The sequence below is a fragment of the Apis mellifera genome, linkage group LG14 (genome assembly GCF_003254395.2).
Source record: "Apis mellifera strain DH4 linkage group LG14, Amel_HAv3.1, whole genome shotgun sequence".
Taxonomy (NCBI): domain Eukaryota; kingdom Metazoa; phylum Arthropoda; class Insecta; order Hymenoptera; family Apidae; genus Apis; species Apis mellifera.
This window is the reverse complement of record NC_037651.1, coordinates 7678074-7691616: the sequence shown is the minus strand read 5'-3', so window position 1 is coordinate 7691616 and position 13543 is coordinate 7678074.

The following is a 13543-nucleotide window of genomic DNA, read 5'->3' as shown; positions in this document are numbered from 1 at the left end:
AGATACTAAATGGAAAGATCCGAAGACGTAGTCTGCTTTTTTTTTTGCTAATTTTCTTACATTATTTTAACTTTATTATATATTTATTATTTTAACTTTATTATATATTATATATATTTATTTTTTTTAAAAATGTTTGAAATAAAAAATTAAGTTGAAGAAAAAAAAATTGAAAAAAAAATAAAGTAAATAAAGATTATTTTAAATAGAGAAATGAATTTTTATTGATTTTTTGACTTTCTATTTATTCTACTTATTATTCCAAATCGTTACGATAAAAAATTCATTCATTGGTTGGAATATTTTCAAAGTTCTCAAAAGTATCTCAAGTTCAGCAGATAATTTATTAATTCTCATCGAAATTCTAGTTTTAGGAGAGGAATCAACGATTTATAAACAGGATAGACTAGAGTTCATCGAACTCTAGAAATAAAATTGCCGATGAATAAATGAAATGAAAAAAAAGAGAAAGAGAGAGAGAGAAACAGCGATCGTAATTTTCCTTAAAAAGATTCGCGTTCTCCAAGATCAGAAGCCATGGATTATCAAATTATGGATTATCAGCGATTGTTTCTCACGTGCTCGCGCACGACGCAAATTCCAGAATAACGAAGCAACAACCTGTGGGAATTCACCGTGCATACCCTTTTCCTCTTTTTTCTTTCCGCCATCCAAGGATGGTCGTGGACAACGCCTTGTCGATAGAAGCGTTGAACTTACTAGAGAAGCCTTGGCGTATAACGTTCGTGTTTGCAACCGATGGTAACAGTATAACGTAATAAATGTACGGGATTGCGGTAAACGAAAGCCTCAGCTCGGACCCTCGTTTCTCGGATCGTGCACGTTATTATTTTAAAAGCAACAGGGCTGCTAGTAAACGTCTCCTAGTAATATGCGATTATGGCGAATGAGTCTAAACGAGAGAAGATTCGTTTAACTTTTACTCGCTTTTGCTTTTATTATTGCGACTCTCGTTCGGATCTCGTTCGAAGATTGGAAACAGATATACCGAGGATATTATAGGAGGTCAAATAGGAGGAAAATTTTTAAAAGATTTCCGGTAACAAGATTTTACGATTTTTGAGATAAAATTATACAATCTTCGGAAGATTGGAAATAGCTCGTTCAATGAAACGAAATTTCTTCCCCCATTCGAATGTAAACGAGACGGTGGTTAATTGTGTATCAAATGTGTGGCAAAGGAACGAGGGAATAACAGAGTGGTCGTCGGTGTAAAAACACCAGTAGAAAACTAGGTAGTGGAATACGGTTGCAATGGGCAGACAGAGGGCCGGTGTATCTCGGCGTGCATAGAGAAAATATACGATCGCAGAGAAAGAGTGTACAATGGACCGTATCTCAACCCTCGGTAACCATAAATGTCCGAAAGGAAAAATCTTTCCTCCTGTCCAACCGATTATAGCTGTCGTTTTACCTTGGATTCCACTAAGGGAGGAGGCGATTCATTCCACGGAAAAGTCTGTGAATTAACGAGCATCGGAATAAAGCGCGGAAGTGCGGCCCTTTGGGCAAGGCCTCGTGTACCAGGCCTGATCCATGAATTATTCCTCTACAAACGGCTAACTCGATTCTTCTGTCTTTCACATTTTTCCATCGGCCAAGAAAGAAACCACGCCGATGGGGGTTGCAATGGATCTGCTTAGGAACGATCCACGCTATTCTTTCTCTATCCTACTCCGAATCGTTAAATTCTTTTTTACTCGATGACTCTATCGTCGTACAATGCCAAGTCGAATAAAAATTCCATCTCATTTTCCTTATCCATTTTCTTGAATTCCTGTAAATAGCAAATAAAGGAAAGAAGATCGCGCGATACGGAGGGAAGGGGAAAGAAGAGAGGCGCCAGAGAGCGAACAAAGTGTGCACCTGTTACCACCTCGGTATAGTGGAGCATCGAACGAGTAATGACGAGGAATAATAAAGATCCTCCATAAATCCTCCTTACCGTCCTTTCTTTTTTTTTCTTCTTCTTCTTCTTTTTTATCTTTCCTCGAGCCAAACGGTCGTACAGGGAGTGCAAACGAGAGGGAACCCTTGCTTGGAAGGCTTCGAAACCGGGCGCAACCTATAAATAACCACCGCCTCTTTGCATCTCTTTGCGCTTCTTTTCTTTCTCTTCTGTTCTCGTACCTCCGCGCACCTCCGACGCACACGTTTTCGCGTTCAGAGACCCCGTAATTCAGGTTCCTTCGCACGTACGCGCGTACAATCAGCGCAATTAATGTCTGCACCGTGAAACGTACTCGGCCCTTGTCTTTGTAGTTAGTTATAAAAATATATACGTTTCAAACGCGAAGAATAAACATGCCACGGATAGTAATCTCTTCCTTCGATTTAATTCGGCACGGTTGAGTACGTTCGCATCGGTCTACTGCGCGCCAAAGAAGACGCACCCGCCAAGAATAAACGATCGCAGTTACGAGATAATTATATATCGAAAAACGATATTTTTCAACGGAATTTTCACTTTTTACGACGAATGTAATCGCGAAACGTTGTTGATGCGTCGCAGCAACCTGGTTGGGAATCGTAATACAACGTTTAATCGCAACGTAGTCGGATGAGGTCTGCATCAGAAAGCCTTTCCGAGTAAAGCGAGAAAACCGCAGGGGCCGGCGTTGAAGATGCGTTTAAGTGGTGGTTGCCCGTTTCGAATTCATTAGAGGAGCCGATTATTTATTAGCCCGGATCGCGGAGTGAAAATGTGGCAATTCAACGAGAAAGAGGGAGAAAGAAGAAAAAGTTTTATCAACTCCTTCGAATTAGGAAGGACTACGGAGCGTATTCTTTTAAGGGAGATAATAACCGTATGGGAGAAGCAGCTGTAAACAGATAATGACTTGCACGAGTTTTATAACGATCCTCAGTAGAGTGGATCATACGACAGGTAATAACCATCGATGATACCTTAAAATAATTCAATTTCGCTTCCTTTTACGAGGGAAAAAATTAACCGTGATTTACAATCCAGATAAAATTGAAAGTAAAATTGGATAGAATATAAAGATTAAAACCATAATGTTACGAATTTTTAAACTTTAAACTAGAATTTTATGGAATATTATTTAGCTAGTTAATTAGATATAATCTCAAGATTATAATATACATTGTCAATAAAATATAAGATAATTTTTTTAATATTTATTTTATTTACGCTTTTATAACACGATATTAATTCAATTTTTAATTCAATATAGAAATACATTTTTTAAATGTAAATTATTTATCAGCGTGTAACAAATAATTAAATCAACGTCTTCGCTCCATTTTTTGGATATTTTTGGAAATTTTTTTTTCTTTTTGGCGAATAAAACGTCTCAAGAAATCACTTTACTTCAATTTCGTAAAATAACGCGAAATTTTATCATCTCATCTCGCACCTAAACGCGAAAACGAAATTTACTGGTACTTAAGGTATCACGATAAAAGTTTAAAGGCTTTGAGAACGGAGCGGCGCGCAAAGAAGATGCCCTCGTGAATCAGCCAGAAATCACTAATAATTTTCTTACCTCCCTAATTTGCTACCTTAATGACTGGACATGATATGCAAATGGATGAGCAACCGTTCGGCCGTTATAATGTCCGGGCGACACGACCAGTCGGTCAAGTGTACATTTTTGGCCTGGTCCATTGGGTTCGTCTACACGGTGGCGAAAACGAAAACGTCGATGGATTATTGCCGTTTAAAGGGCCAATAGCCGGCGAGAGAAGCAAAAGTTGGATCTGAAAAAAGAGAAGAGAGATCGGTGACGGGATTTTGATTGGACGTCGAAAAGGTAGCCGTAAGCGCTCGAGAACAAAAAACTTTTTACCGCGAAACTGCTCTGCGAATTAGAAACGCGAGTAATTAGCAGGTTGAGGAAAGAGGAAACGGGCAGTCAGCCAGCCATTGAAGTCGAGGTCGTCGTCGATTTTTGGCCAGCGTATACGAAATTAGGAATTATTAATGTAATAGATCATTGGCGCATAATCTAACATGATTATAATTGGCGAAAACGTGGTACAAGTCATTGTAGTATTAATATTTATATGGAAACACAAGATAACGAACTTAGATTTTAGATTATTTGGAAAAGACACGTGTATGTACGTGTATACGTAAATAATGCGAGTTTTAACGAACTGATAATAAGTCTTTTAATACAATTACCACGTGAAATTATACGGAAAGAACAAAGATAATGAACTAACGAGCGTTATAAATGATCAAGGAAGACCGCACGTTTAAAAATAAAATCTGATTGAAAAAACCAAGCATTATAATCATTATAATCGTTCAAGGATATTGCGAGAAAAATAAATTATTTTTCCCAAGCAATGTAAGATTATTATAATTTTTAATTAAACGAGCGATCCTTCAAGCTCGATCTTCCAACTATATCTCTAATGATTGAACTCGTTGAAATATAACAAAATTATTAATTTCGAGAATGATAACAATCGCGAAGTATCACAATGATGCATCACGCGAGAAAGAATTTGGGTCGAGGAACGTTTAAGAGGAATTTGAACCTCGAGTGGCCACCGCTTCGCATGAATGCAATCATTCGCATTTCACGCGCCGAACAAGGCGTATGTAAATTGTTTTCCCAATTTTCTGCTTCATTGTCCATCGGACAATGACATGTCCATCCGAGAAAGAATCTACGTTTAGAAAATAACGGTTCATCCGAAAACGTTTTCAATACCGATGGAGAAAATTTTATATCAAAACATTGTTTCAAACTCGATCTTAATTTTATAACTTAACGATATAAAAACGTTTCGTTAATTTTTAATTGTGATTAAAATTACGTGATCGATCGTAATTCCTAATCTATATAAACCGCTTCAAGATTTCTTGGTACTATCGGTTCTGTTACGGCACGTGTGATCGCTCTACGCCTCACAATAGCGTAACTCCATCTCTTTTGAAACACGTTCGTATATGACCGTGGCCTAAACGGTTCACGTACAACCGCATAAATCACGAAGTTAGCTATTAATTATCGGTAATTGCATCTTTACGAGTAAACGCATCTCGTTCATTGCCAACGATCCATCGATTATTCTATTAATTACACGAAATTATGATACCACTAATAATCCTCGTGCGGTTGAGTGTCGAGCGGGTATCTGGGAGAGGGGAGGGGAAATCGAAACGAGAGATTCGTTCGCGTCTGGTAACGGGGCCCTGAAAGAAACGTGCGGAAAAATAAACGCTACACAAGGACACGCGTCCGTTCGAGTACTATAGGTAAAAGTGTCACCAGTCCTCAGATTGCGGAGTTGTTTTATTCATTTATTCCGCGTACACCGACCCATCCTTCTTGAAAGATTCATTCAACATTCCCGGCATTTTTACCCGGCGGAATAGAAGGCGCGATCGCGATTCCTCCCTCATCAGCTTGACACGCGATCGCTGTCCTCCTTTTCGCGTATATGATGTTTCATTCCGGTATCACGCCTTCGTATTCTGTTCGAATCTCGATTCGCCAGAAGAATTTTTCTGCAAAAAAGAAAAGAAAAGAAATCAAATCGGAATCGTCGACCCACTGATAAAGATGAAAAATTACCCGACGATAACAGTTTTATCGAAACGATCTTTTATCGAATCCGAAACGAACGTAAAAATATTTTCTAAAGATAAATCGTGAAACGTAAAATCGATGAATTTCCATACGATGACGGGCAAAGTGTTATCAACGACCACGTTACGTAATCTTTTTATTCGTCCTCTTTCTATTTCTTTTCTCCCTATTTTGTCTTTGCGCGGATTATTCGAATAACTTTTAATATTTGAGATTTTTTTAAATAACGCTGCAAGTAAGGAAGAGAATCTTGACGATTCGAGAAATCCTTGAATTCCTTCGTCTCCCACCGACTTGCCCCTCCTTGATAGCTAGAGAACTGTTGAAAAAAAGCTTGGCCGAATAGTTGTAGCCGTCTCCGATACGAAACAGCACCGTTAGATACAGCTTAATAAATTTTCCATTTTTTAAAAATCACTTCCATCTTGTATTTTTTTCGCTTCTCTGTATATTCTTTATCTGTTAAGTCGAGACGCCTGTTTTATAGGGAACGGAGGTCGATTGAATCACTGACTGACGCGAGTATCATTAACGATTTATAAAATTCCAACGGACGTATTTGCATCTCGCCAACGTAATCTTCCGCTGTATCGGATTGGAGATCGATGACGCGCATCCTTGATTGTTTATCGCGAATAATATCGTGTAGAGGATTAACGAATTATTGTATTAAAGACATTGGTGGAGAAGAGAAATCTACTTGAAAAATTGTGTACCGCGGAAAGAGATGTTATTCTCGTGAAACGGGTCAGTGTCTCGAGCGTAGGTGTAAAATGTACGTACATTGTATCGCGTGGAAGGTTATCCTTGACCCAGAAGAAAACTGGATTCCGTGACCGAAATTATCGAATCAGCGACAAGGTTCGTTGGTATTTCACGGATGAGATTCGGATTAATCGTGATACGAGAATATTATACCACAACCGGTGGTTTGCATACGTGTCGTTTGAATTCCACGAGAACCACCCTGTATCCTTGATATATCATGCTTCCGTGTGTCAAGAAAATATGCGTATAATGTACCGGTGTCGGAAAGCCACTCTGCCAAGAAGTATCAACAACGTAAACATCGGCCATTACCGATACATCTGATTAATATAACGGTCACGAGATCACGTTTTGGATCGTGTCGAGTCATCGTCCAAAAAGATCGATCGATTCTCTACGAATGACGAATGCATTCTTTATAGATTCCTTATTCGTTTATTCCATATATCCTATCTTATTCTTCTTCTTCCTCCATTTTTCTTTTATAAATTTTGTAAATTTCTCGTTAATATTCAATATTTAAACATTTTCGATTCGTTCGAACAATCAATTTTGCAACATTTATCCCAAAAAGAAAATAAGAGATAAAAAAACATACGCATAAATTTGTGTTTCGAATAACTCTCTGGAATAAGATGTAACGGTGTTTTCTCAAACTTGTAGCTTTTGATATTTGCTACATCGAACATGAAAGCGTATCCGAAAATCGATGTTGAAGACACATATTTGGTTAGATCAAATACGTTCGATTTTAATTTTACACGAATAACGTATTTATATCTTGAAAATTCCTATAATAAAAAATAGAAAATGTAATGACAGAATCGAAAAAATTTAGTTTACGATAAATTTTTAACTTATAAAAATGTAATAAAATACTAATGGATAGTATGATATGTATCGATAACTGTGAATTAAAATCCCAATGTGTAATTTTATCCTCGAATAATTTATAGTTATGGAATTCGTTGACAAATAAAAATGATTTAAGGAGATCGAGCACGATATCTGCATATTTAAATATCGAATCAATGACGTCTCAGGTCTCTGAATTATTCCACCCAAGTTGAAATAAAAAAAACTTTCGTGACGTAATAATTAATCTCCAATCCTATAATTGGATATTACATAATATTGAATTCAGGAAGAATAAAATTAATTCCGATCAATAATTTTTTCTTCCTCGCGTATAATTGATTCATCTTTGGTGATTGATACCTAAAATTCTCATTTTATCTCCATGAAATTTCTAATTCTTGTAACGCATGTATCACAAACTTTTATCTGTTAATATTCTTGATCTTGTACATAAAATTGGTATCTTTTACATATGTAACGTATTACATATTCATCTTCGTTTCATCATTCTTCTCGGGACGATTATTGAAAACTTGGTATCCTAATAATTGTTCCTTGTATACAAGTGTTTCCGTTGTATCGCTCGATAAATCTCACCAAAGATTTGGCCCGCCGAAAAATACTAACGGTAAAGACTTGACGTACCCTGGCTGCTTCGAGCGGCAATAAAAAGGTACGAGTGTGTAAATTTGCCTGCGTCGTGTAAGAACTGATACTGCTATCAACGATGTACAACGTTCCTGGGAATTCCAACGGACCTTTTCGCTCGCTCGATGCCTCGGGCGTTACACTTATTATGTTAATTGCACGAAATTATGCTAATGCAGATTAATTTATGTTAATCGTCCAGAGAAAAATGCAAAACATTCTGGTACTATTTAACTTTACTATCGCGAATCTAACTGGAATCTAGTAGACAGAATTACTATTTGAGTATGGTTGTTACTCATGAAACGCGTTGTATAATAGTTGCTAGAATTTGTCTTGGAAAAACATGGCATTAACGGTACAAAGGGGGTAGTACTGCAAGGCAATAAAGAAATGCACAGAGGTGTGCAAATTAACAGACGACGTTCCCTCATGTTGATTTCCTCACTCGCATAACGTTACGAGATTTTTCTTTTAAACGATAGATTTCTCTAACGCTGCAACGGTCGGTGAAAACAATTTTTTCGATTAAACAAAAAGACATTTAATCGAATCGACGATCGATTAATTGTTTGGAATTTGATCTGCAAACAATACAATTATCATATGCAATATAATTATAAAAATGTTTCCACGTGGAAAAAAAATCAAATATATCGTTTAATGCACATATCTGCATTGTTTGTAATACATTTATATTTTTTAAAAAGATATAATTCATAATGTACGATATGGTAAAAGTTTCACATTTTTCATTTTAATCTTAATCTTTTGTTAAATACCGTCTAGTCAGAGCTAATTAATTTTATGACATAGTAAAATCCAAGTAAAGTCAAAATAAATAAATTCTTACCTAATTAATCTCATAAAAAATTACGAAATGTTTATTCTTACTTTAAAAAATTAATATAAAATCTAATTAATCTGAAAAAAATTTCATTGAAAACAACATGTTTCAATTATCTTTCGTCACTTTTAAAAATTCTTGTATAAGGCCAAATAAGGAAATTCTTCAGACTTTCATTCGAATCTTCTGATTCACGTAGCCGATTTTATGATTCAGATACAGTTAACCGGTAAATTCAGCCTCCTCTGCGTTGCCAGTTATTTTTTCATTGAGTTTTACTTTCAAATCTTTTGATATTTGATATCTTTCATAAATTCAAGGATAATTCTTAATGCTGACAAATTTGACTTTTTAAGTCTATAAATATAAAAATTTGTCTATCTTCCTCTAGGATTTTTCAATTCAACTCATGGTAGCAGACTCGACGTTGTTTATGTCATCTTGATCTCATCAGAACAATCCAATCAACGACTAATTATATGTCTGGGGAAAAAGAAATTATGTAGTAAAGAGTTGTTAAATTGTTTACGATCTGTAAAGACCGATTTCATAGCATTTCATAGCATTTAGATCAAAGATAAAGAAACATAAATTAGGCAAATGTAAATTTTTGAAAAAGTCCTTGGCCCAGAGAAACTATCTTCGAGAGGAATTCTTCTTTTTCGTAATCCGATCGCCGATCTGTCGCTCTTGAACTTGACTACTTCGACTACTTTATGCCCCTCTTTAACGTCGATCCCAGAGACTCAATAAATATAGTAGTCTACGTGGGCAGTTGGAATTTATTCGCTGGCACGAAAGGGTCGTTAACCAAGTAAAACGTGCTTCGGGCATCGTTTCCATAGAGAAACACGAACAGCTAAAGAGCGAAAGAGATAAAGAGAGAAGACGGAGAATCGACGACTTTGGCTCCTTAAAAAATAATGAAACACGTTGTAATGTCCCCGCTAAATGTTGTTCCGTTGGATGTCCATGATGTCCTCAACTTCCTAGATACGATTTCTTCGCTCGATGGTCTTCGTTTTAGGGTTGCACAAGTTTGTTACTTTTACCTCAAGGAAAATTACAATATCTAAAGTAAATATCTTGTGTAAATTTTATCGTTGATAATTTCTTATAAGATATCTTTGAGTATAATATAATCTTTCTTTTCTTACCCTTTTTCAAAAATAATCTTTTTCATCAATTTATATCCTATATAAATTTTTTGCAAAGAATATTTGCATTTTTCGTAAATGGACAATCTCCCTGAAAAAAAAAAATTAATTAGTATTAACTCAAAATGCATTGGATAACTCTAACAATTAATTACCATCCTCTTTTTAAGATTCTTTTTGCAACGCGAGACGATATAATAGCATCGTTGCGAAATTTACGCAAATGATACACGCAATCCTCGTTCGTCTTTTTTCTTCTTAATTTTCATCACGTCTCGTGGATGCATGCTGCATCACAAGAATTATTCTACCTTAGAAGTTTCTCTGGTTTGACGATATTTTCCGATTATAGAACTCGAATTAAAAAGAAGGAAGTTTCAGAAGTAAATAGACTCTGTAAAAGGAAACAGTGAACGTGAGACATGTGAGCACTTGTAAAAGAAATAAAAGAATATACAAGGAAGAGGAATAAAGGACTAAAAACCCAGGTACGAACAACAGGTTTCTTTTTCACAAAAAACAGCATTCTGGGGTTCATGGACAACGATCTGGAGTTGATAAAAGGTTCAACCGCTTCTTTCCTCATCCTTTATACGCCGCTTTTGGTTGTTCCTGACTCCGCTTCATGAGACGCTTTTTAACAACCACGTGTTCCGTTACGAATATTATCATGCAAAGATTCCAAGATCCGGAAAGAAGATGCAATTCTCTGAATTCCAATGGTCCTGTGGACTTGGGGAATAGAATGCATTGAATTAGTTACTATCACATTGATATAGAAATTGAAATGATACCTATTTGATCGAAATCAATGACAATGTGACATGAATACCAATCGTACGTCGAATAATACGAATGAATTCGCAATCCGTAAGTTCGAATCATGATCGATTTGCAAACCATTATATTTCAATCGTACTCATCATGTAGAAATCTCATTCGAGATATGATCAACTGCTTTCCAAGGAAATAGCCTTTCTTTTTCGACCTTCCTTGACTGTTCCTATAGCTTGAGATCTCTGGCTCGGATAGAAATCAAAAGGATTCTATTTGTCAACACGAAATGGAAATTTAAGAATGTTTGATACTCACCGGAAGTACTGTGGCTTGACGAGCGAAAGAAAGAAAAAAATATAAAAGATGATTCATTGTTAGAGGATGAACTTCGTGATATTCGTTTTGTTCTGCGTTTCTTCGTTACATCACACAATCCGCCGATTTTACGTAATTTTTCAGACTCGAGTATTCGGACACAATAAAAGGTTACTTCCGCTACCATCGCATTAGAGACACACAACAAAACCATTTTCATTGTCAGACTGTCTATTAGAATAGAAGAAATATAAATAATTGTCTAAAAAAAAAAAAAGAATAAATTGTATAATACTTGCATGATAATTTGTCTAGAAATACAATTCATTGAAAAATGCTATTTGTTCCCTTTTCATTTTAGTTGAAATCTAAAGACGAAAAAAGTTAATTTATCATTTGCTGTATAATTAATAATTATATTACATTTGTATAATTAATAATTAAATCATTTGAAATAAAACTGATCAAAATTTGCTTTTTGAAAAGTGAAATATTTGTGCTTTGATATTAAAGTTAAACAATTTTTAATAAATTTTTAAATTCAAACCAGAATTTTATGAAAATATATTTTTAATATTTTGGCTAATTACGTTGAAATGGAATTTCCAGAATATTATTTGAAGATTTTAGATTAAATTTAAAAAAATTTAAGATTAAGTCTAAATATTCTTTTATGTTTGGTAATATGATACACTATAGCCATCTAGTGGTGAATTACTAGAACTAATTATCTGGAAATCACGAGTAAAGAACATTGTGGCGCCATCTAACGATAAAAAGTGGAACTAAAATCAAAATATACTTTTTCTCAATTTTTATTTTTTTAAAATTCAAATTAAACTTAAATTAAAAATAATAATTTATTAAATATTTATATATAAGATAATTTATAAGATTGATTTCATTGGAATAATTTTTTATTTATTATTAAATAGATAGAAAATAAAAACTTAAAATTACGAATAAAGGACATTGTGGCGCCATCTACTGATAAATAAGTGGAACTAAAATTAAAAATATATTTTTCCTAATTTTTATTTTATTTTTTTAAGATTCAAATTAAAGCTTAAATTAAAAAATAATTTATTAAATATTTATATATAAGATAATTTATAAAATTAATTTCATTGGAATATTTTTTTATTTATTTATTAGGTAGATAGAAAATAGATTGAAAATTATTTATTAATTAACATATATATATATTTATTAAATAACTTATAAATAAATAAGAATAAATATTTAAATAAAATCACTTTTAAATTATTTTTTAGAGATTAATTTGAATCTTCAAATTAAAAAATTTATTTTTAAAATTAAGAAATTTTTCAATTTTAGTTCCACTTTTTGCGTTTAAATGGCGCCACAATGTCCTTTTCATTACAATTTTAATTCCATCTTTTCACCGCTAGATGGTTATAGTGTCGCGTGTCACTAAACGTGGAAAAGATATTTATACTTCAATCTAATTTTAAATTATTTTTTAAAGTCTAACATGTATTTTTATAATATTTCAATTAATATGAATTGTATAATTAATGGAAATAAATTTAAATTTTTTTAAGAATTATATACCAAAATTTCTCTATTTGTTTTTCTTTCGTTTTCCACTTTTTTTTTTACATGTATTTAAAATTTAAAATATATTTTTTCAAAAAACTTCTATTTTTTTTCATTTTTTATTCATATGACATATATATTGTTTAAATTAAATTAGAATTTAAAAGTTAGTTAAACATTCAAATTCTTATGTATTATTGATACTTGTAATATTATTATAACAAATAAATAAATAGATGAGATCAGCATATTTTTATAATTTTTCTTTATCCAGTAGATTTATATTTCTATTAAAAAAATTAATATATTATAATTTGATTTTAATAACATTATTATTTCTATTGTCATTTGTATTTCTTATCTAATTCTTCTAATTCTATATTCCTATTAATGTTATTATTAGTAGACACATTTTAAAAAAATTATAATTTAGTGAAAGTGATTTCTGGAAATATTTTGAATTCTATTTTTTAATGTAAAATTTTAATGTAAAATTTTATCAATACTCAATTAATTAGAAACTTTTACTAACTGAAAGTCATCGCCCATCTAACAGCATAACATCTAAATATCATCAAATCAACATATAAAATATAAAAAATTAATATATAAAATATTGCTTAATACAATACTGGTATTGCAACTTTCAATCGTCTATGTATGAGCAAAACATCATTTTTTACAATATTTCAAAGTAAAATAAAATAAATATACCGAATTGTTGAAGTAGAATTCTAGTATTGTTCTTTTAATCATACAATTTTGAACATTGAACTATATATTACGTTCTTTAAAATAAATTAAAAATAAATTACATGAAAATCTGAATGTAAATTTTGCAAACAATTTTTTTTTGACAACTGTGTTCGAAAATTATAATTTTACTTCGTTAGCGAAATTCATATTGATCGTCTAGAATCATTTTAGCAGGTTAGAAGAGGTAAATTGTAGATAATCAAATTCTCCAGAAAATTTTCCATCTGATCCTGGATGAAATCATTTTTTTAAATTCAGTATTGTAT